Genomic DNA, 5,438 nt, shown 5'->3' on the forward strand with positions numbered 1-5,438 from the left:
TCCCACAATGCACCGCGCGGGCGAAGGGTGGCCGCGGGTGGCGAGAAGAGGCGGCGTGTGGACTGCGCGCGCGCAGCAGCCGCCCCAAGGGAACGTCCCTTTGATGGCGTCAGACCCACGCCAGCGTAGCGTGTGGGGCAGGGAACTGCGCCCTGTAGGGCTCTGCTCCCCGCAGCAGTGACTGAGCGGTGGTGGAGTGTAAGAAACTCCTGTTGTAAAAAACTGCTCCCTGAGGTAGCAAATTCCTACAGATAGCAACTTGTGCCTGGCACTCCTAGCAGGACAAAGTATTATCGTAGACTCACAGGACTGGAAGGGACCTCGAGAGGGCATCTAGTCCAGTCCCCTGCACTCAAGGCAGGACTAATGGCTTGGCTACACTTGCAAGTTAAAGTGCATTAAATCAGCCCCGGGCGCCCTAACGCCTGAGGTGTCCGCACTGGCAAGGCACATGGAGCACCTGGACTCTGCGACTGGAGCGCCCCACGAGGAGCATAACACTTGCTGTGCCCCGGTTGGAGCGCCGCAGCGCCAGTGCGGACGCCCTCGTCTATTAATGTGCTCTGATTGGCCTCCAGAACTGTCCCACAATGCCTGTTCTAGCCACTCTGGTCATCACTTTGAACTCTACTGCCCTGCCCTCAGGTGACCAACTGTCAGACCCGCCCTTTAAAATTCTCTGGGAATTTTGAAAATCCCATTCCTATTTGCTCAGCCAGGCGTGGAGTGCTCTCAGCGCATCTTTCCAGGTGACCATGCCTCCATGTGCCAGGCGATCCCCAGTATGGAGCAATCGCGAGGTGCTGGACCTCATCAGTGTTTGTGGGGAGGAAGCTGTCCAGTCCCAGCTGTGCTCCAGCCGTAGGAATACCTTCAGGCAGATATCAAGGGACATGACTGGGACGCACAGCAGTGCAGGGTTAAAGTGAAGGAGCTGCGGAATGCCTACCGCAAAGGACGCGAGGCAAACTGCTGCTCAGATGCTGCCCCCACGACCTGCTGTTTCTACAAAGAGCTGAACGCAATACTTGGGGGCGACCCCACCTCCACTCCGAAGACCACCATGGACACTTCAGAGGCCAGTTCAACAAGGCAGGAGGAGGAAAGTGGGAGTGAGGATGCTGAGGAGGAGAGGGACAGCCCAATATCCCTAGATGCATGCAGCCAGGAGCTGTTTTCAAACCAGGAGGAAGGTAGCCAGTCACAGCAGACGGTGCTTGGGGAAGAACAAACATCAGAGGAGGTGCCCGGTAAGTGGCTTTTATTTTGGGAAGGTAGTTGTTCGGTGCGGGCTCTTGGGGCGAGGAAGGTTAGGGCTTCATGCATGCCTAGATGCGGAATAGGGCGTTGATGTGCTCTTTCACATCGCGGTAATCGGCCTCAGTGATCTCTTCAAAGGTCTCATGCAGAAGTTGGGCAATCCACTTGCGCAGGTTCCTTGGCAGAGCTACTGTGCTCCTTGTCCCGTAAGGCTAATATATCCGCACCATTGTGTCGTGACGGGCGGGGGGACGATTGCTGCACACAGGCAAGCTGCATCTGGGCCAGGGCGGAAGCTGCATTGTAGTAGAAGACCCTCCCTTGCTTCCCAGGTCACCCTCAGCAGCGAGATATCTTCCAGGACGAACTCATCCTGTGGAAAATGTGGGGACGGTGTTCAGTATAGGGGCCCCCTGCAGCTGTTGGCTCTCCCCAAGGTACAGAACCCCAGAGGACAGTACAGCCATGAAACAATCAGTCGCCCTTGCCCCTGTGCTTACTCACCATTTTGGGGCTCCTGTGGGTTATGTGTGCTTGCTTTGGGATGGGCAATTTCTGCTATTGTGTACACTGTACTTGTCTTTACGTACGGCCGAATCATTGCTCTGTCTGGTGTGAACAATGCTGCCTCTGTTAAGTGTTGCATTTTGGCTTTACAGATGCAACCTTAAGAACCCAGCCATCCTTGTTATCAACGTCTGAAAGACTCCAAAGAATTAGGAAGCATCTGCAAAGAAGCAAAGAGAACCTGCTGCATGACTTAATGAAAATCAAAAAGTGCAGGAGTGGCGGGAGAGTGAAAGGAGGCTCCGCCAACAGAATGTGGATTGCCGACACCAAAGCATGGAGTGGCTGCTAAGCATCATGGAGCACCAAGCGGACTTGATACGGGCACTCATAGCAATGCAGACAGAGCACTTCCGTGCCCCCACCCCCCGCTCTTGTCCCAAAACTCTTTCCCTTGTGCTCCCATGTCACCGCCAACTCACTTTCCTCAACATCCAGGTTCTTATCGCCACCAGCTGCCTCCAACACCTGTAGCTTCACCACCCAGCCCTGCAAACTGCAACCCTTACTCACTGCACTCAACCCCCATCACCATGCATTTTAGCCAGCCTGAAGTGCAGCACTCATTGCACGGCACTCCAAACAGGAAAGCTGAGTATGATAACAAGACATACGCAAATCTCTTATTGTTCCGTTCCCCATCCTCTTCCCTCATCCCACACAGCACAGATTTGTCATGCCCTTTCTGTTTCCCAAACAGTTGTGTTTCTTTTCAATAAATGAATTCTTTGGCTTTGAAAACATTCTTTATTATTGCATTAAGTAAAAGATACTATAGCTCAGGAAAGCAACAGGCACTGCAAGTCAGTGCATCATACATAGCAAACACACATTACTGGTGGCTTTCAACATCAAATTGCTCCCTCAAGGCATCCCTGATCCCGTGCTGGGCCCCGCTAATAGCCCTGGTCTCTGGCTGTTCAAATTCAGCCTCCAGGTGTTGAACCTCCAAGGTCCATGCCTGAGTGAAGCTTTCACCCTTCCCTTCACAAATGTTATGGAGGGTACAGCACACGGGTATAACCCAGGGGATGTTGTCATCGGACAAGTCCAGCTTCCCATACAGACAGCGCCAGTGGCCCTTTAAACGGCCAAAAGCACACTCCACAGTCATTCTGCACCAACTCAGCCTGTTGTTGAACCGCTCCTTGCTGCTGTCAAGGCTCCTTGTGTAGGGTTTCATGAGCCATGGCATTAAAAGGTAAGCGGGGTCTTCAGTGGGCATTTCGACTTCCCCTACGGTGAACTTCTGGTCTGGGAAGAAAGTCCCGGCTTGCAGTTTCCTGAACAGGCCTGTGTTCCAAAAGATGCGTGCATCATGCACCTTTCTGGACTAGCCTGCGTTAATGTCAATGAAACACCCACAGTGATCCACAAGCACCTGGAGAACCATAGAGAAATACCCCTTCCAATTTATGTTCTTGAAGGCTAGGTGGGCTGGTGCCAGAATTGGAATGTGTGTCCCATCTATCACCCCTCCACAGTTAGGGAAACCCATTTGTGCAAAGCCAGCCACAATGTCACGCACGTTACCCAGAGTCACGGTTCTTTTGAGCAGGATGCGATTAATGGCCCTGCAAACTTGCATCAACACGATTCCAAGAGTCGACTTTCCCACTCCAAACTGGTTAGCGACCGATTGGTAGCTGTCTGGAGTTGCCAGCTTCCAGATTGCAATAACCACTCACTTCTCCACTGGTAGGGAAGCTCTCAATCTCGTGTCCTTGCACCGCAGGGTGGGGGCAAGCTCAGCACACAGTCCCATGAAAGTGGCTTTTCTCATCCGAAAGTTCTGCAGCCACTGCTCATCCTCCCAGACTTGCAAGACGATGTGATCCCACCACTCAGTGCTTGTTTGCTGAGCCCAAAAGCAGCGTTCCACTGTGGGGAGGCATGTCCATGAGTGCCACAAACATTCTTGTGTCATGTGTTACGCGAGTCGACATCATCATCGGACTCCTCACTGTCAGTCTGTAGCTTAAGGAGTAACTCGACTGCAATTCGTGACAGGCTGACAAGACCCATCAACATATTCTTCACAAGTTCAGGAGCCATTCCCACAGACCGAAAGGGAAGACAGAGCGCGCAGTACAAAAAACATTGAAAGATGGTGCCAAATGTGGATGGAAGCACAGGGATTGCTGGGATCTGAAGCGATGCATCATGGGGCATTGGGACAGGACCCAGAATGCCCCGCACACACCCCTGCCTCCTTCCCACAAGCCACAGCACCAGAATGGGGAGAGGTGCTCTGTGGGATAGCTGCCCATAATGCGCCATTCCCAGTGCCGCTGCAAGTGCTGCAAATGTGGCCACGCCAGTGCACTTGCAGCTGACAGTGTGAACACACTGCCGCGCTTTTCCTGCTGCAGTCTCCGAGGGCTGATTTAGTTCACAGCGCTCTACATCTGCAAGTGTAGCCATGCCCTAAGTATTATCTAGACCATACCTGGCAGGTGTTTGTCCAACCTGCTCTTAAAAATCCCCAATGATGGAGATTCCACAATCTCCCTAGGCAATTTATTCCAGTGCTTAACCACTCTGACAGTTGGGCAGTTTTTCCTAATGTCCAACCTAAACCACCCTTGCTGCAATTTAAGCCCATTGCTTCTTGTCCTATCCTCAGGGGATAAGAAGAACAATTTTTCTCCCTCCTCCTTGTAACAACCTTTTATGTACTTGAAAACTGTTATGTCCCCTCTCAGTCTTCTCTTCTCCAGACTAAACAAACCCATTTTTTTCAATCTTCCCTCATAGGTTATTTTTTCTAGAGCTTTAATCATTTTTGTTGCTCTTCTCTGGACTTTCTCCAACTTGTACACATCTTTCTTGAAATGTGGTGCCCAGAACTGGACAGAATACTCCAGCTGAGGCCTAATCAGCACGGAGTTGAGTGGAAGAATTACTTCTCGTGTCTTGCTTATGACACTCCTGCTAATACATCCCAGGATTATGTTCCCTTTTTTTTGCAGCAGTGTTACACTGTTGACTCATATTTAGCTTGTGATCCACTATGGCCTCCAGATCCCTTTCCTTTCCTAGGATGCCATTTCCTATTTTGTATTTGTGTAACTGATTGTTCCTTCCCAAATGGAGTACTTTGCATTTGTCCTTATTGAATTTCATCCTATTTACTTCAGACCATTTCTCCAGTTTGTCCAGATCATTTTGAATTTTAACCTTATCTTCCAAAGCACTTGCAACCCCTCCCAGCTTGGTATCATCTGCAAACTTTATAAGTGTACTCTCTATGCCATTATCTAAATCATTGATGAAGATATTGAACAGAAACGTATCCAGAACCGATCCCTGCAGGATCCCACTGGTTATGCCCTTCCAGCATGACTGTGAACCACTGATAACTACTCTCTGGGAACGATTTTCCAATTTTTCAACCAGTTATGCAACCACCGTATAGTAGCTCCATCTAGGTTGCATTTCCCTAGTTTGTTTATTAAAAGGTCATGCAACAGAGTATCAAAAACTTTACTAAAGTCAAGATATACCAAGTCGACCACTTCCCCCCATCCACCCTGTCAAAGAAAGCTATCAGGTTGGTTTGACACAATATGTTCTTGACAAATCCATGCTGACTGTTACTTATCACCTTA

The sequence above is a fragment of the Trachemys scripta genome, chromosome 1 (genome assembly GCF_013100865.1).
Source record: "Trachemys scripta elegans isolate TJP31775 chromosome 1, CAS_Tse_1.0, whole genome shotgun sequence".
NCBI classification, from domain to species: Eukaryota; Metazoa; Chordata; order Testudines; family Emydidae; genus Trachemys; species Trachemys scripta.